This window comes from Pleurodeles waltl, chromosome 11 (assembly GCF_031143425.1).
Source record: "Pleurodeles waltl isolate 20211129_DDA chromosome 11, aPleWal1.hap1.20221129, whole genome shotgun sequence".
Classification (NCBI taxonomy): Eukaryota; Metazoa; Chordata; class Amphibia; order Caudata; family Salamandridae; genus Pleurodeles; species Pleurodeles waltl.
This window is the reverse complement of record NC_090450.1, coordinates 852,566,043-852,586,655: the sequence shown is the minus strand read 5'-3', so window position 1 is coordinate 852,586,655 and position 20,613 is coordinate 852,566,043.

Below are 20,613 nucleotides of genomic sequence, written 5' to 3'. Positions count from 1 at the left end.
ATTCACTCAATGACTTCATGGGGTTAGAGGAGATGTGCTCATAACAATTAGAATCCATAAGTTGCCTATTGATCTCCTTAAGGTAATCACACTTGTTCCTTGTGACCACATTTCCCCCCTTATCAGCTTCCCTGATGTCTATTGTCAGATCCGATTTCAAAGTCTGTGAGGCTGTCCTCTTGGCCATAGTAAGATTGCCACCTTTATGTGAAGGGTTAGCTGGTTCCTCTATCCACTTATAAAGATCCCTTGTGACCTTGGGGCGAAAAGAATCAATATTGGGATGTGCTCTCGATGGTATAAAATTAGAGGTAGATTTTAAACCACTATTCACATGCATATTCTCTTCAATACCTAAATCAGTTCTTAAAACATTAGTATACACTAGTTAATTATCAGACAATGACATCACGAATTGTAGATCATGTAAATCAGATACAGACTGCGTTGGTACTAATACATCCTCCATGGGTGGAACAGGTGGTATATATAAAGAGTTAAAACTATCCTTTAGTTTGAGCAGACGTGTGAATTTATACAAATCAAAAAAGACATCAACCGGATAATTTATTTGTGTAGGACAGAAGCCCAAACCTTTGCTTAATAAGTCACATTCAACTTTATTAATGGACCATCTGGACAGGTTTACAATGACCAATTCATTATCATACACCGATTGATCAGGGTTGTCATGTAAAATTGACATCCTCATACTCTCAGGTCCCTCTCCATCTAGTTCCTCTTGGAACATGTTTGGACCCTCGTCCTTCTGATACCTTGTTTTTGTTTCCATTGCTTCCCACCCCTTCTGATCTTTGTCCTTTTCGCATTAACTTTGTCCCCAAACGTAGTCTTTGAATCTCTATTAAAAAAGATGATGGACCTTGTGGTGTACAGATAGATGGAGCCCCTTTGTTCGATGTGACACTCTCTAATGATGTCACAGAACTACCACTAGCCGAATCGGACTCCAGTGTTTCCTCACGTGTCCTTTTACCCATTCCAGATGTTCTCACACTGTCATATTTACGTGCAAAGGTATAGATTCTCCCTTCCTTGTAATCCATGTCATCTCGTTTGATTTTCCGTAATTTTTTGTCACATGTGTACACCTGATGTTCCTCCATAACTTTGTCCAATATTTTGTAGTTCTTATTAATTGCATCTTTAGGGGTCATAGTATCAATATCCTTTTCCATCGTCTCTATCTCAGCTTGCAGCTTGCCAACTTTATTATCCGCATTTTTAATCAACATGCGCATCATCATGAATGACGCACTTTGAAAGTTTTCCTCCCATTCCTTCAACGATTCTTCATCTAAATCTTCGAATGATGGAAAAATAAGTATTCTCAATCCTCTCTGAATCTTTTTATTATCTAAGTATTTTTGTAATGGGATACAATCCCACCATCTAGCCATCTCTTGTTTTTTTAATCTTTCCAACTTCTGAAATTTTATTTTTGGATCCTCTTGGCTTGTCCCTTCAAACCAGTCAAGTCTTGTGTGACTTGACTTGAGAATAAATCCCTTTCCATTGCTTCAAGTTTATCCATGAAATGTGACACAATCTCAAATGTGATATCACAAATAAAACCCCAAGGTGGGGCAGTGCAAAGGAGTCCTACTAAACTAGTATTATCCTGACAGATGGCAGCGGGCTATTACTTAATGCACCTAACCCCTATTTCTTTCTATATATTAGAAGTTCAAAATAGGAAATGGAAACATATTTTATATATAATTGTTCTTATAATGTGTGCGCTCATACCCGCACCTGCTGCCAAGGTGCATTCTTTAAAACAAAGAGAAACATATAGCAATACAAATAATGATGATGCACCACAGTCAACAGTATCAGAAAGTCTAATTCTTTAGTGTAGATCAGTTAAAATCTTCTCTTTATTCTTTTTTGTTTCTTAGAACAGCACATATTCATTGCAAAACAAACAGCCAACGCGTTTCGTCCTTTAAAAAAGAACTTCTTCAGGGCTGTAATACAACAAATATAAATCACCCATAATATACACAAAAACAATATATTATTATAAGTATTTATTAAGGACAAAAAATATGATTACAAAAAATAATCAGAGAAAGAGAAAAAAAACAAAATCAAAATAAACAAAAAAGAAGAAAAAAAGGGGTTGTTACAAACATCAATGCACAAAAGGAGAATTACGCCAACAATCTTCATTAAAAAAACACCATAAAAAAACATAGTAAAACTGTACATCAAACTAATTAGCAACTTTAATGAAGTTGTTATTAAGAATATTCTTTAGAAAGTAGGACCCTCGGGACATGTTATGTTATGTTATGGTATGTTATAATGGTTTATATAGCGCCTAAACTGCCCAGAGGCCTCGTAGCGCTTATACTGCCATGGCAGAGATGTACTGTTTATGTTCATACAGGAGATTAGATTTTAAATAGCCAAGTCTTTAGATCCTTCCTAAAAGACATCTCTTGTGGATTAGATCTTATCTTGAAAGGGAGGTTGTTCCAGAGCAAGGCACCTTGATATGCTAGTGATCTTCCTCCCCATCTTGCTTTCCTCGCTATTGGTACTATGGCCAGGTTAGCTGAGGAGGATCTGAGTGTCCTGGCTGGAATGTAGACCTGTGCCAGTGTTTTAAGCATTTCAGGACCATTATCGAATATGGCTCTATGAAAGTGACAATGGGTCTTGAACTGAATCCTTTTCTCCACAGGGAGCCAGTGTAGGGATGCGATCCCTGTCCGTATCGAGTGTTGTCTAGGAGTTTTTAACAGCAGACGTGCCGCTGCGTTTTGTACCCTTTGCAGTCTTTGAATCACATATCTCGGAGAGCCTATAAACAAGGCATTGCCATAGTCAATCCGAGAGCCTATCAGTGCCTGAATAACCAGTCTTTTGGCAAAAAACTGTATAATAGTTAAAACCTTCCTCAGGGTCCTAAGCAGGGCGAATGCAGTACCTGCTATTCTATTAGCGTGTTGGGCCATTGAAAGAAGAGGGTCCAGCCATACACCCAGGCTTTTAATGAGACATTTTGGGGGTGGGAGGGTGGGCAACCCTCTCAATAGGCTAGAATTAACTAAGGGCATTTTATTTCCAAAAAACATAACCTCAGTTTTACCGTCGTTGAGCTTCAGTTTACTTCCAGACATCCAAGTCGCAACTGCTTCCAGACAAGGACCTAGTGCCGTACCCATGTCTGGGTGGGTATTGGAGAAAGAGACGACCAGCTGCGTATCGTCTGCATACGATACCAGGTTCAGTCCAAATGGCTCATCTATTCCTGCTAGTGGTCGCATGTAGACGTTAAAAAGTAGCGGACTCAGGGCCGACCCCTGAGGGACACCACAATTACTGAAAGTGCGCCTGGAGGTACATGTTCTATCGAGTACCTGAAAGGACCTCCCATGTATAAATGAAAGGATCCATTCTAGTGCAACTCCGGCAATTCCACATCCCCGCAATCTGTCTTTGAGGATATTTAAATCAACTGTGTCGAATGCCGCACTCAAGTCCAGGAGGATGATTGAGGTTTCAAGACCTTTATCCATCATCTTCCTTGCTTCTTCTGTAATGGCAATCAGTGCGGTTTCTGTACCATGTTTAGGCCTAAAACCCATCTGGGTAGGATGTATCAGTTTTTTTTCTTCCAGAAACGTAGACAGCTGAGAATGTACATGCTTCTCCGCAAGTTTGGCTATTAGAGGCAGCAATGAAATCGGTCTATGGTTGCTCAGTATCTTAGAATCCAAATTAGTTTTTTTTTAAAGCGGCTTGACAATAGCCTGTTTCCAGTGGTCTTGTTCCGTGCCAGAAACGAATGAGGTGTTAATAAGTTTCGTAATTATCGGACCTAAAACTGATGTTCCCATGGATAAGATCTGGGGGGGGCAGGATCTAGCGGCGAGCCCGATTTCGTTGAGCTCAGTAATTTAGTAACTCTGTCCAAACTAATGGGAGTGAAGTTTGTAAGGAAAATGTCCCCCCCAGCCTCCTGGTTCATCATCCCCTGATCTTTAATAGTGGAGTTGGGAAAGGCTAGATAGATGTTCTGAATTTTACTTAAAAAGAAGCTTGCCAGATCCTCTACATGTTGCTGTGGGGAGTCCCTAGTTTCTGACTCCTCACTTGGATGAATAAGATCTTTTAAGGCGTTAAATATCTCCTTGGGTGAATTAGCTGCTGCTTCAATTTTTTCAGAATAGTATGTCGCCTAAGTTTTTTTAATTTCTAAGTGATATTCTCAAATCATATTCTTGTAGTCCCTTTTCACAGAGTCATCTTGAGTGTATCTCCATTTCCTCTCTTGCTTCCTACATTCTCTTTTTTTCTCAAGTAGGCTTGCATTGAACCAGGGAGCCGACTTCTTTCGAGGAATATTTTTTGTAACAGAGAGGGGTATGATCTCATCTAGGCTATCTTCTATCCATTTGTTAACAGAGTGCGAGAAGTCTGTTATATTGCTTATATTTATATTTCCTGGTCTATTTTTCTCCAATGCGGTAATAAACTCTGTGGCTTTTAGTTTATGCCATTTCCTTCTACGTGGAGGGGCCCCCGTATGACTGCTCTTATAATGAGAGATGGATAGTTCTAATTCTAAAAGGAAGTGATCCGACCATGCTAGCGGGCGTGAGGATAGAAATTTTATACCAGGTACGTTAGAAAATATCAGATCAAGTGTATGTCCCTTAATATGAGTTGTCCCTGAATAAGCTGTACTAGGTCACATGCATTCATGTCTGCTATCACCCTCTTAGTGGAAGCATTATCTATATTTTCCGCATGTAGATTAAAATCTCCCAACACTAAGAAATTTGATTTGGTATAAATTAGTTGCGTGATATTTTCTGCCAATGAGATCATAAAATCTCCCATAGGCCCTGGTGGACGATAAATCAGAACACCAGATAGGGTGTAATGAGGGTTCACGCTGAGAGAGAAAGACATAGTCTTGCAGTCTTTAATTAGAGTGGGTGCTGTAGTGATCTTACAAGTATCTCTATAGATGACTGCAATACCACCCCCTCTATTAGGTCTATCAATTCTACTAATCTTATAGCCTGTGGGGAGTGCCATCACAACATCTGGAGCAGAGCTTTCATCCAGCCAAGTTTCTGTCAGAAATAAGGCCAGAGGTTTAATTTGTTCAACCAAAAGGTGAATATCCAATATATGAGCTCCTAATGAGCGACAATTAACTAAAAAAATTGAAAGTTTATCAGAATCCTTAGTTATTTGAGAATCCGTATGTATTTGGAAGGACCATGCACACGAGGGGCATCTATATTTGCCAATATAAGGATCTGTACTTTTAATACACAGCTTATGAGATTTAGTGTTCAGGAGGAGTAATTCTTCTTTGGAGTAGGTAATGGTTACCTTCTCTGAGGGGTCTCGGGCATAGTTTCCTGGCTCTTGGCTCGGTCTGGCACGGACAGGCGCAGACGGGCGCAGACGGGCGCAGACGGGCTTGCCTTTGGCGCGCCCTAGTTATGTTACCACAGTTAGGAAACATATGGGGTTAACTACAGCAGTAAAGGGATTCTTTACTTGCCAAGAAAGCAATGTGTGCAGTTTAGGTTTGGATAAGACCAAAAGTTTCTGTTATAACACTCAAAGGAGATATGACATCAGACATTTTATTCATTGTAAGACCACATTTGTGGTGTATGCATGCAATAAGATCTATGTAGGCAGTACAATAAGATCTCTGAAGTACCGGATACAGGAAAATGTCTGAGCATTAAAAAACAAAGATACAAAATATCCTATGTCATTACACATGATGGAACAACATTCTGACAATAGGCCGATCTGCCCCAAAGGGGAGCAGAAATGGCGTAAAATAAATTTGCCCCCCTTGGAATGACCCTTGCCTAAGGGGTTGCCCCCTTGAATGAAATTGATGCCAAAAAATAAAATCCCTGGTGTTTAGTGGTTTCTGTCCCTAGGGGGCAGAAATGGCCTAAATACAATTTGCGCCCCCAGAGGAGCGACCCTTGCCTATGGGGTTGCTCCCAATACATAACAAACACAAAGTAAACAAAACAATTATGTATCCCTGGTGTCTAGGGGGCAGATCGGCCTAATTATAATAGGCCAATCTCCCCCCGGGGGCAGAAAAGGCCTAAAAATATTTTGCCCCCCTGAGGAGCGGCCCTTGCACAAGCGGCCATTCCCCTTATGCGTAAGTGTTAAAAAAAATATTGCCTGGTGTCTAGTGGTTTTTCTGCCCCCAAGGGGGCAAAGTGGCCAAAAAGTAACTTTGCCCCTCCCGGGGAGCGACCCTTGCCTAAGGGGTCGCTCCCCACATATTAAAAAAATTATAAAAATATAAAATTATCCCTGGTGTCTAGGAGGTTTCTGCCCCCCGGGGGCAGATCAGCCTAATTATATTAGGGGCAGAAATGGCTTAAAAATAATTTGGCCCCCTGGGGAGTGGCCCTTGCCCAAGGGGCTGCTCCCCTTTTGAGTAAGTCTAAAAAAAAAATTCCCTGTTGTCTAGTGGGCATTTCTGCTAATGCGTGCAGAGACATGAAAGGAAAGGAAAGGCCTTTCCTTTCCTTTCATACCTCTGCCTGCCACCCTCCTCCTGAGCGGAAGAGAAATGTTGAGCATTTCTCTTCCGCATCCAGCGCGATGGGATGTGACCTCTCTGATGAGGTCAGCTCGTGATCACGTGCCGACGTCATCAGATGTCACTGGCTGGGTCGGGGGAGTCAGGGGTGGAAGGGGAAGCGATTCCTCTGCCAGCCCTGCCGTGAGGGGGTGGGGGAAGCCCACGGAGGGAGCCCTCTGAGCTCCAGTGCCGGGACATATGGCTATGTCCTCGGCACAGGAGCACTGTGCCGGGGGACTTAACTATTACGTCCCTGGAACAGAACCAGTTAAGCACTTCAAAAGAAAATAATGTGTCAGTGACTTTGTTGACATGTGTGCACAAGGTAAAATCAGCGTTGAAATTAACACCAATATGTTTGGTCACAGTAGCAAGGGCTGGAGGAGGGAGCACGAGCCAGAGACTCCTATATGAAGGTTCAGTTTTAAGGGTGGTTTCCTGGAACTAACACCTCCATTTTATCTTCATGAAACTCCAAAAGGTTCCTGGCAATCACACCTGTGAATAAAGCAATTCCCAGAGTCCAAGGGGAAAGTCAGAGTTACTACCAGTATGTTGTACCAAGAATTGAATACCAATATTGTAGTTGGAAAGTAAAAGCAAAACTATACTGTAAACTATATAAACAGGTAAAAGAACTCCACAAAGTGTGTAGTAATTTTTAATAAATATCCAGTATCTTTGCTATAAAACAAAAATGTACTTTATTTCAAACAAAACTAAAGACTAACCGTAAATTGGCAAGTGTACACAATGAAAACGACACCTTTCCAGCATTCTCATAATTAGAAAGCTGTGTCAGAACGTGTCTTAGTAGTAAATAAAGAATCGATCCTCCCGAAGGTTTTTGTCAAGCAAGGAGTTCGCACTAGCAAGTTATTCCTATTGTAGAGGCCACAGAGTTCTCAATGCAGTACCCTTTCTTATTTAATTTGTGAGAGAGTCCACAATGTAAATCCCTTTCTTAGTGAATTGGTCAAAGAGTTCACAATGGTCAACCTGACTCTCTGGGCATTGAGTCCGAGAAGTCTAAGACTGACTCTGAGATGTTGTGGGCTGGAAATTTCAAACTGAGCAAAACACAGCAAAAACACAGCAAAAACACACAATAAATCAATGTCCAACCAATTTTTGTTCTATAAAAATGAAAAACACTTTAACACTAACACATACTATACTCAAAATGACAAATATGTACTTGATTTCAGGTGGAATTCCAAATTGGAAGCCCTCCCTTAGAGGCCTCTCAGTTTAAACCTGTGCAACTCATGTACCCTAAAGAAATATCACAATTAGACTCCCAACCTTATAGCTATTTCGGGAAATGGTCTTTTCCTCTGAAATAGGCAGAAGTGTGCGATAGTCGCAATTTCTGGTGCAAACACCACAGAAAAATAAACAGCTCCCTTCTTTTCACTCCTGTGTGTTCGTTTTCTGACGCTCTGTTATTAGCTTTTCTTACATGATGTCATATGATGCCTGTGTGTGCCGCCCACTACAATAGAAAGGTAACTAAAAAGGACCCCACGAGCAGGAAATCTTAAGGGGCAAACGAAAGTCATAGAACAGGCATGACAACCAACTGTTTTCCTCTTCCCTATGCTGCAATAATGCATTTGTCTGCCGGGGGGCGGTGACTTCGCCACACAGCTGTATTCTATCGGCTGCCAGGCCCTCCCCTGATTTTCCGCCCCGCCATCTCTTCTGCGCTGTTAGAACCGACCCAGGTATATCGAGAAACACAAAGATGCCTGGTATAGACAGGTAAACCATCAAATAAAGTTGGAGAGATGCCGAGTCAAGTTGTGAAAATATTTGGTTTGGAAAGCTTGTAACAAGCATCAGGTATAAGCATAATAATGCCTGTTCAATTTTTTTTAAAAAAAGGTAATTTCTTAATACGTGGATGAGTTTCCCAATAGGCATGAAATTATAACACTGTAATGAGAAGTATTTATTAAAATGATAGGTTATACATGGACTTAAAATATTGCTGCCTCCCCGGCTTATAGGCAATGCCATTAGTTAACTAAGGAGCAAGTCAGTTACCATGCGTTCTGTCCTACATTCTTATTTTACATGGAGCAAGAGGCTATTAATTTAAATGTAGGAGAGGGTTTTGTACAGCTCACATCCTGACCCCAGAATGTGCTCTCATATGTGAAAATGCAGAAAAAGGAGGCTCTGTGAATTTGCCTAGGATCGCACAATTTGGTCCTCTGTGGGCTTATTTGAAAAATTAGATTCATTAAAAGAGGTTGAGTCTGCATGATTTGCCATGCGATTCAGAATGTAAAGTGAGACACCTATTGCTTTTGTCACCACATGTAATAATCTGTAAAAAAAAACTTGTTGCCTTTATTTTGAACATAAACATGATTGTCATCTCTGCCTAGAAAGAAACTTGAATTAATGTATGCAGATCAAAGATACACATTGACATGAACATTAACTCTTCCTCTGGAAATACCAAACATTTAAAATAGCCAGTCCTAAAAAGCGATATATGTACTAAACCCATTTCTATTAAATTTTTCAGAAAGTTGACAGTGTAAAATCCATTTCTTTGGTATATGTCAAAAAATTCTAAACGCAAAGGCCCTTACAATGGTGTGTGCCATGGAGTTAACAATGGAAAGCCCCTTCCTATGATTTTATCAGAGAGTTCATAACATAAAGTCCCATCCCATCGGCATTTGCTAGAGTTCACATTGTAAATCCCCACAATGCTATATTTGCCACAGGGTTCATAATGTAAAGCTCCTTCCTCTGACGTTTGGCAAGGAGATCTCAAAGCAAAATGCCTGCGTATTGTAGTTCTCAGAGAGTTCACAATGTAAAGCCACTTCATCTAGTTTTTGGCAACCAGTTAAAAATAAATAAAAATAAACACCGTTTGTCAGAGAGAGAACCAATACCCTTACCTACTATATTAATCTGTAATAATCCATGTTACAAAATGTTTGTTTGCAGGCTTTAATACAGTGAAATATCAATCCATTCATAAAGGCCTATTAGTTTTAACATATGCGTCTTGCAAAACATGATTTAAGGACACTGCCTTTGTCATACCTTTGCAACAGATCAAATAAAGACATCTGGCATAACTTTTCCCAATGAACCAGTCAGGACTAAAATCTTTTTGTGTTGTAATTTTTTATTGAAGAAACATAACAATTTTGATGTGTAGATACATTGATTTACTGAACAGTACATATGTAACACTGGTCGGGTGCTGTCAAAGCAGGCTGAAAAACTGCCTATGAAAACACCTGAGAACAAAAGAAAATAAGGGAACTTTTTATTTGCAACATTTTTTTGTTCAGAATGCAGACAGTGCAAAAGTAAAGTTCACTTTAAAACAGCAACCCCAAAACAAGTGAAAAGCTAAATATGAGAAAGAGGAAATGTATTATTTCCCACACTTTCATCGATATGTGGAGATGCCGTGCGGCCCAAGTCATGTTGAGATCTGGTCTTTTAGATACAGAGTTAAGCATTTTTGGACTTGTATTTCTGGTTTTAAGACAACATGCATAGTCTTCAAATTTTAACATTTCAAGGGACGCTGGCCAAAAACCCAGGAGTGTTGGAAGATTCTATATATGAAAATGGGCTTCTGCTTGTAGCAACTAGGCAGCTGTGCATCTGTGCCTTTGTATGTGAATTGGGAGTGTATACATGTGCGCAATGTGTGTCATCTATGTACACGATCTACTGTACCAAACATACAGTTGTAATTATGGTATCTACCCACAGACAAATCTTACTGCCCTTGATGTATAATATTTGCTATCTCATCATGCATCACTCAGTGCTCCATTGAGGTGCGTGACCCCGCTTCCTGGGATGCATACCTCTGAGGCTCCCCTGGCACACACCTACCTGTTCTGCCATGGTACACATTAAGGTATGCTTCCTCATTGTCCGTTACCCTCGCCTCAATGGTTTTTAGTGTTTGCCTACTACTGCATATCATGTGCTTTGCTGAGCCACATCTCCTTGTTCCTCCAGCTGCATGGGTTACATTTGGCTGTTGGTTTATGTGTATTGATGCATATAGGTTTGCAGGATTGTGTGCATGAGTGCCTGTATACCCACAACAGAGGCACAAAGAGGTGTGAACTATCTACACCTGGCTACGAGCAGCCACAGTAATCAGGATAGAAAGAAAAGGCTGGTCTCACCTAAACGAACCTTCTCATCCTGAACAACAGACTGCAGCCCCTTTTAGCCCTCCATCTACCAAGTCGCAGTGTTGCAAGAAGGACCTAGTTGAATTTCTATGGGGGCCTTATTTCCTTTGTCTTCACTTCACTGATACGTTTTCCTTCCTCCTGCATCCTGATTCACTTCCACTCTGGGAAAACAACTTCACCCCCAACTTGTGGACAGAAACATGCTATGGATGTCCAAAATAGAACCCACGGGCCTTCATCACTGTGCTTTGCGTACACATATGATGCAAATAGTAATATAGTCACATACAGCCACAATGTACACTTGGATGGGATTAAATGACAAAACAGGGTATAAATCTGATTTTGTATTTCTGAGACACTCTTAGCCAGTGCCAAATAACACATTTTTAGTGAGTGAGTGAAAAAACCTTCTATTTGAAGAATAATAAAGGAAGATTTTTAAATAAACACTTCTCTTTTATGCAGTGTACAGACCCTGTACCAAGGTTGAGATACTCGACTATGTTTAAAATAGCTGTCCTAGGCTTGGGACACAAAAGACTAGGGCTTTTAATTTATAGGTGATGTATACACTCAGAATCCCATGTTTAAGCTATCTGCCCCGGATAAGGAGCACTATTTATAATGTTGTTTCTTTCTACAAGTTATGTTCTCTGATTCTTTGGTAGCGCAGAAAGCCTTCTCCCACTATACTCCTAAACTCGGCATGAAAAACTGACACTGACTGACTCGCGCTTGAATGCTCTCTTTTCTATTTTCTGAGTGACAATCTTCTTCCCTTCCATCCTCTGCATATATTCTATTTCTAAGAATAGCCTCCTCTCAGTCTCATGCCTGCCTTTCTCAATCCTTCTTATTTTAATTCTGAAATTGGCCCATACCTCACTTTATAGATCACAATCTCTCCTCATTAAAACCATACTCTTGTAATCTAACTTTATCTGATCTCCACCAGCCTATCTATCTCACCAACCATTTACCTAAATCCGTATAGCCCCTACTAATGATCACACCTACCTGGTATTAATATATCACAAAAAAGTAAATGCATGCAATTTTTCATGAGAGCACAAGACCAACTGCAGTAACCAACAATAAGCACTCGATTGACCACTAACCTTGGGTTCCGGAGTAGGTGCTACTTGCCATAAAGTGCTTCAACATCTCATCTGGGCAGTATGTGGTATATAAATCCAATTACAATTACAATTACAATATGTCAGAAGTGTCTATATATTTCAAACTGTGTGAAAACGTGTGTCTGTTGGCTATGTGATGGTGAAGAGGAAAGCGTGCATGTGTATGTGCATATGTGTGTGTGTCTATAGTGTGTATGTGTATATGTGTGTGTGTGTATGTCTCTGTAGTGTGTATGGGTGTGTGTGTGTGGTGGAGTGTAAAACAGCTAAAAATACTGCTTCTCATTGTTTGTTGGGTCGAGTGATGATTTGACAGTTAAGAGAGCCTCATGGCACTTATTGTCTCTGACTCATAAAGGGCATTTGGTCTCTGCGTCTGACTGTGTGCTACTCCATTTCTGTCTTGAGTGTGAAGTGGTAGCCATAGATACAGTTCACGGCTGATTTCCTGTGTTAGATCTGTTTTCTACCAACGACCGAATCCATCCACTGATGCCAGTAAAGATTAGGGTAAAGCGCAAACTGAATACCGCAAAGAGAATCATGGCGTGGCTGTTAGTAGGCGTCCATTGTGAATATTGACCAAGATGTATTAAAAAAATAGAGCACATTTCACGCTTCTTGTACTTGGCCCAGACATAGAAAGGAATATCATATTATTACCTAATTTATGCAAATAAAATGTTCAAATCTATTTATAATGTAATTTACGCCATATGTTAGGTCGTTCATGGTTCCATGTGCTCTTGTTTGTAAAGAGTTCCATTTCAGTGCTGTTGTATTCTTTTATGTGTCTTTGCTTTAACATGTGGGGTTTGCTTTGGTGTTGTTGGGTCACATCAGCGTGGTGCAACTTGAGCCCTGTGGCACAAAAGAGCACTTGAACCACATCTGTGCATATCATTTAAACTTATGACCTCACACTGGAAGGAGAAGGGTGAAATGCTTGCAAATGTCTCAACAGCATTAGCAAGCACTGGCAAAGCCAATAGGTCTGGCATTGCCCAGAAGCCTTTAGTCAATTCTTGTTTTGATTTGTCATGTTTTTTGCAAGACTTTCTTGTTCAGGAAGCTGCCAGGTCCTCAGCAATATAAAAGGATGTTTTGGTTTTAAAAAAAACACACGTTGCCATAGTACTCCCTGGCACTGACAGGAACAATTTGTTTGTGTATGTGCCCCTCATGAAACCAGAAGTAAGCAATAACTCATAAACAAGTCAGCCAAAGGGTGAAGTGGGTTGCCATATTGCCCCCTAATCCATGCTGGAGTGGACAGAAGGAAGAAGAAAGAAAGAAAGAACAAGAGGATTGAAAGAGGAAAGCAAGACAGAAAGAGAGAGGAAGACGAGAAAGAATGAAAGAGAAAGCCAAGAAATAAAGAGGATGGAAAGAAAGAGGAAAGAAGGAAAGAGGAAGGCTACATAACAAGAACGGAAAAGGCATGAAAGAAAGAAATCAAGAAAGAAAGACGAAGGCAAGATAGAGGAAAACAAGCAAGAAAGAACGAGGAAGGAAAGAAAATTTAGAGGAAGGCAAGAAAGAAAGAAAGATAGATGAAGGCCATAAACAAATAAAGAGGCAAATAAAGAAAAGAAGGAGGAAAGAAAGAAAGAAAGGAAGAATAAAAGAAAGAGAAGGCTGTTTAATATTGGGTTTCTTGCAGAGGTATGCACCCGGTCCAAGAAGGAACCACAATTCTAGTCAGATACACACCATAAATTAACCTGTGTTCACCCTCTGGTAGCTTGGCACAGAGCAGGCTTAAGATAAAAGGCAAATTGTAAACGTTTTTGTGCAGCACTTCAAACAGTAAAACAGTGAAAACCACACACAGACAGATACTACACCAGGTTCGAAAAATAGATCTTAATTTAATTAACAAAACAAGACAAAAAACAAAAATCCAATCAATAGAAGTCGAGATATGAATTTTTTAAGAATAAACTTAGTTGTAGTGCTTAAAAGCATGCCAACCGTGGCTATCTGGGTGGGCTAGACTTGATCAAATCTGAAAAGTTAGCCCAACCATGATGGAGCACGGGTCAAATACAGGAACCAGCCTTGGCCAGCTGAAAACAATACCTTAGTTCAGAGTTGCATCGACTTCGAGAACAAGATGCGTTGAACAGTAGAGGCATTGATCCCGCAGATATAGGTGATATGTCGGCTCTGAGCTGCCCAAAGTTGGAGATGCACCAGAAATGGAGGCACTGCTTCACTTAGTCGGCAATGCAGTGCTCCTGATCCTGGTAGCACCAGCGATGCGCCGTAGTTGATACTCGCAGCAGCTGTGATGCATTGGCCTCGATGGAGATGTGCAGGTTCTGATCGGCTCAACAGAGTTGATGTGCAGGTTCTGGCAGTTGCAGCATATATACCAACCTCCAAGGGCTCAGGACATGATTGGCACCACTTGGCAGGGCAAGACTTGCAGCAGGCAAACATCGAGGGGCTGTTGAAGGATGAAGAGAAGTCTTTGATGTCCCTGAGACTTCTGAAGAACAGGAGGCAAGCCAAAAAGCCTTTGCAGTCACTTTAGTTCTGGTCTGGTGAGTTTCAGGTCCAGTCCTTCTCACTACCAGGCAAGGTGGGCAGCATAGCAGAGTATGAGTCCAGCAGAGTGACAGTCTTTTCAACAGACACAGCAGTCCTTCTTCCTGGCAGAGTAGCCACAAGTCCAGAAGTGTACTGAGTTGGTGGGGTCAGAAGTCCAGTTCTTATCACCAGTGGTGCCTTTTAAGTGTGGAAAACATCAAAGTAGGAGTGACTCCTCCATTAGAGCCGAGAAGCGTTGCTCCACTAAAATGCCCCCATAAAAGCCCCAGAGATGAAAAATAAAATGGTAATGAAGTTAATTCAATACCATTTTATTTTTCATCAACCCGTCCTGAATTGAGTGTCAGGATGGGGCGGGGCCTGCTGAGTGGCACCAGTGGTGGCCTGCCTGTGCAATAGTTTATAGTGTTTGTGTCACTTTGGCTGGCCGTCTTGTGATGGCCAGCCGACATACACACTATAAACCTCTCCACCAAGCTTTCTTAGATGGTTGACAGCCTGCAGAAGCCTATGGTGCCCTCGGGAGTGCTGAGAAAGGGTGCTCCTTCCAATCCTGCCGCATCTCTCATGCTGGTTAACAGCATGAGAGCAGCACCAGTTATTAATTGACTTATTTGCAAAAAATCATATTGGTCGTGTCTGGGACACTTTAGCTTTGAGGGGTTTCAAGGAGTTTAATTAGCAGGGGGTATTTTGGAAAGATGGAAGACAGGTATATATTTTGCTAACATCTTAGTGTTCGTCGAGTGTATGTCGTCAGAACTGGACAGCCTCCATCTGGAAGGAGTGGCCACCGATGGCTAAGCTGCTAAATAGGCTGGTAGAATTATGTAGCTGCCTAACACATGGTTCGCTACAATATCATTTTGTCTGAGACAATCTTTCAAGCATTCATTTGGGCTATTGTTATTTTACAAATAATCATAAAGTTCACAGAGCATATTGTGACAGCAGATGGCAGGATTTGGCAGAAACCTATCTGAAGTTTTCTTTGGATGTTCTGGGTACTAGTGTGTCTTACTTGGGAGTTGGAGCTATCCATGCATTTTGCCAGAGTGGGCTGAAAGGTTATGCACGTCTGAACACCGATGTGCTCCTCTGAAACCTTTCTTAGTAATCAGACATATTTAACGTTTACACTACCTCTCCCATTACACATTGTCCTGGTTTTCTAAAAAGGCCCGATATCTAGAATCTGTGCCTGAAGATATGATGCGGATACAATAAACATTGACTCTTAATTTACCACAATACACCTGAGTAATTGAAACTGGAAAATTGACTTGCCAGGCTTTTACTCACGATACACATGCAACCAGAAATGAACGGAATAACAGGTTCTTTTCTGCTACTATTTACTGCTCTGAACTGGAGGTCAGTGGGAGTTGGGGGAGCTAATGCAGGTTATGGGGTAAGGGCTGGGGATGGTATTGGGGACAGACAGAATCCTGCAATTGGAGTGTTGCATGATCCTCCTGTGCTGCTGGAAGGGATCGGCTGGGGGCTCGGCTTTGCTGGTTTCTGCAACTCATGCCAGGTGATGCCAACAGTTTCACCGGGTTTAAATCTGCACGAGTTAAACTAATCCCAGCATTCCTATAGTGGGGAATTGTGGGTGCAGGAACACCCAGACATCATAGTCTGGTGGAGCTGTATCCCAAATAGATTCATAGTGATAAGACAATGTAGGTGGACCTTCCTAAATTCCTGTCTACATGCACCACACACAGCCATATGTTTGAAATGGATAGAAACACCCTGAACTTAATACTTATATTTGTCGATCAGTTTTCAGAGTAGAACATAATGTTAAGTAGTTGGTGGGTGTTGGAAATGGCCCTTTCTGCAGGGTTGTCCCCAAACCTTTTGCTTTCCTCCTTCTATTTTTCTGACCTTCTTTTTGTTGGCTCTAGGACTCTGCTAATCAGTGCTAAAGTGTATGTGCTCTCTCCCCTAAAACTTGGTATGATTGTCTTTCTCCTGTTTGGCATATTTAGTTTACTTGTAAGTCCCTTATAAAGTGGTATACCATATACCCAGGGCATATAAATTAAATGCTACAAGTGGACTTGCAGATTTGATTAGGCCACCCACAGGCGTAGCCTTTTAAACCTGTCTCAGGCCTGCTGCTGCAGAGCCTGAGTCTGCAGTTTACTGCCACATTGACTTGGCATTTCAAACTATTTCCAAGGCCTAAGCTCCCCTTTTGCTCCACCTAAGTCACCTAGGTAGCCCTATGGGCAGGGCGATGTGTATGTAAAAGGTAGGACATGTACGTTTATGTGTTACATGTCCTGGTAGTGACAAAAAGCCTATTTTGTTTTTCACTACTGTGAAGACTGCTCCTCTCATAGATTAGCTTTGGGAATCCATGTATGTATTTTTAAGTGATAATTTCTGATCTGAAAAGAGTAGAGTGAGCATTTTTGGTATTTTTAGAATGGTAGTTAGAAATCCTGCTTACTGATGTTATTGGATCTTACATTATTGTTTTAGAAATGCCACTTTTAGAAAGTGGGCAGTTCTCTGTGCTTATAACTCTGTGTGCTTTGCAGTCTTACTCCAATCCACGTCTAGGGCAGATTGACAGTTACACTTTCTGCAGACTTCACCCCAGCTAGGTCCCTCCTCTGTAGGGGCTGCAGCATAAAAAGAAGGTCACCTCCATGACTCTCAGTGCAGCTGTCCTAGCTCCCTGAGACGCATTGCTCTGGAAACTCCGGGCAGGCACTAGACAAAGGGAGCCCTTGCTGTCCCTGCACACCCTCTGCTGTGGGTAACACACCCTACGAGGATGGAGAGCAGGAGGAACAGATGGCCGAGAACCTGCAGAAGCATCTTTCACCCTCCTTTGTGGGCACTCTGTGTTTCTTGCAGCTGCACCTCACGTTCGTGGGCAGCTGCTCCTTCTATTGCACACGTGGGAGATCTAGCGAAGTCTCCCCATTGGGCACTGCAGTGTTTGGATGTCCCCATGAACCTCACCTTGGTGGATGTGTTCTCTAGTTATTGTTTGCCTTGTGAGGGGAGTCCTCCACAGAGGTTCCCTCTTAAGCCTTGCGGGTGCGTCAGCACAGCACCAGCGAAATTCACATATACCACCTAAGAGGAGTGCAGACCCGCCTGTGCCCCGAGTCCCAGGCCCAGAACACACCCCTTTCGGTGGGGCACATGGAATCAACTGCATGTCACTTAATAGGAGCTCAGGGGTCCCAATACCCTATGATGGTATATGGGGGTTTGTGTGTTTACCAAACCGTATCGCATTATTCACTGAGCAGTTATGGTGCCATGTGTTGATTCATGTGTTGTACTGATGCATTCCAGTACTCCAGCATTTCTAGATCGCAGGATGCAAATCATGTTGCTACTTGCATTGTCATCATACTGAGTTCCATGACAGTGATTGTTTCACGTGTGCAATGTTTATGATTTCTACTGTTTTGGTCTATGATAAGTATATAACTTATTTTTTTATTTAATTCTCTTTTGTGGTGCAAGTTATTGTGTCTCTGGTGTGAGTGTGTTATGCAAATGCTTCACACATTGCCTCTGAGGATAAACATGACTGCTCTGTGCCAACCTACCAGGGGGTGAGCACAGGTTATCTTTGGTGTGTAACTTAATTGCCTTGACTAGAGTGGTGGGTTCTGTCTGGCTAAGGTGCTTACCCTAGCCAACCAGAAACTCATTTCTAACAGCGGGTCTATGATGGTTTGATGTTAGGGTTGCTGGAGGTGGATGTATTCTAGTAAAACCACATTATTAATGAGTCTGTGTTGGATTAATCATGTGACTATTTTGTAAGAAAGGGAATTTTCACTCTACCTTATCATCATGGACTACATATTGTCAAGCGTTATTGGAACCTTTTTGACAATCAGCTGTTATGTTCAACATTTAGAGTGCAGTGATGGGATGAGCTTTTTGAGAAGATGGCAGGGTAAAGGCACTACAGGAGAAAATATCCAACCAGTGGGAAACAACTTCTGTCTGAAGTGAAATGACATTGTGTTGAAGATGTACATCCAAAAACCCCTCTGTGAGTTAGGGAGCCTGAAAGGAGGGACATCTTGTATTCACATACAGTGACAGTACCACATGCCAAATTGTTGTCTAGATAATCTAAAACATAGATTTTTAGGAACAAATATTTGAATTAAAACAATATTATCAAGTGACACAAAAAAACTCAGAGTACCTACAAGAAAGTTTAGTTAGAACTCATCCAGGAAGTCATCTAAAATCTGTCCTAAAATAATACTACAAACCAAAGTATATTATTTAACAGCCAATTCATCCGAAGCTGAAAGTTCATATGGATATATAAAAAGTAACAAATGTGGATAGAAAAGTGTGAGGGAGGTTTTTGAATAAGTGAACAGGAGGGTAACCAAATGTATCTACATTTCTGCTTTGGTACAGCTGCTTTTTTGGTGATAGCTTTCATTTTTGCTTTGGTACAGTTGCCTGTTGGTTGATAGTTTTGGGTGGAGGGGGCATCCGTTGTTGGGGGAAATTGGTGTTACAAGCTTCTTCAACTAGAAACCCGGACAAGGGCAGTCATTGAATCAGGGTATGGAAAGTGTTTTTGTTTTACTTGCAGTCCACACAGTGCATTATCACCAACCATGTTAAGGATTAGACACAGAGTCCAATGGGAACCATTTGCACATGAGTACAGTTTACTTTGTATCACATTAATACAAGAGTGGTCCCTTTCAGCTAAGCCTATCATTGGTCACTGAGCGAGTTGATAGTATCATTAAGAACTATGCTAGAGTTTCATTTCAATTACCATCGATGGGATCCCATCTGGCAAGTCTCCTTTGGCAATGTCATAGATTCAAAGGGTCTGTGACAAAGGCTCTGGCGAACAGAATGACCCTTCTGCCTTGTTGTTGGTGTTTTGAAATTGATAGAATGTTTCAGTGGCAAGTTATTGGAATTCTAATGAACAAGAGTACAGGGCACGATGCCCCCTCCAGAACCAGTGGGTAAGACACCCACCAATCCCACCCTTCCCAGGATCAAGAGAACAGGCACGATGCCCCCTCCAGAACCAGTGGGTAAGGCACCCACCAACCCCAGCCTCCCCAGGAACAAGAGCACAGGGCACGATGCCCCCTCCAGAGCATGTGGGCAAGTCACCCACTTGAGAGACTGTGGCTTTGCACTCCCCAGGACCAAGCACAGGGCATGTTGCCCCTCCAGAGCATGTGGGAAAGTCACCCACTTGAGAGACTGTGGCCTTGCACTCCCCAGGACCAAGCACAGGGCATGTTGCCCCCTCCAGAACCAGTGGTTTTGTTCCATCTGCCGGCTGAGGTGCCCCCCGTTCCCCGTTCCCCATCCCCCTGAGGTGCCTGCCTATTTTCCAACTGATGCCCCTGCAGTGTTCTCTCCGTGTTGGTGCAGGTGACAAGTGGGACCTTGGACTTTGGCCTGTGGTCCTGTGGCCCACGCACAATGAGGACTGGGCAGTGTCCCTTGAACTGTACAAATGTATAAACCATGAGACTGACTTTTTGTATTTCTGCTGTGTTGTTATTATTACAGTCACTTTATCACATTCCTGTAGTCCTCGCATTATTCCCCAGGGATACATGGTAAATATGTTTTAGTACTGCAGCTGATTGTGTGTATGGTGTTGGGGATGGGGGGGTGTGTGGTGCCTCTGTGTGTCACTCTCTTTTTCCTCCCTCCGTCCTCTGTGTGCTAGGTGGCTGTACTCACCGTGGTCGTCTTCACCGGCATTGGTGTTTGTGGTGGAGCAGGACATAGAATATCATAGTGAATATTTGTAGTTCAGGCTCCATGGCAGCGTGGTTGTTCCCTGTGTTTCCAAAGGTGAGTATTTTCCCTTCTGTGCTCTGCTTCCGCCCGGCTTTTGATGTTGTTGGTACCTCCCCGGAAAAGGTGGCGGATTGATGTGTCTTAATATGGTGGGCGGAACATTGACTTCCACCTGGCTGTAGGCAGCTACCACCGTGGTGGCTGTTGTTTCTGCCCTAGCGGTCGGTGTGGTAAAATGGCTGTCCATCTGATTTCCCACTGCCATGGTCATAATTGGCAGTAGTTACCGCCAGGGTTG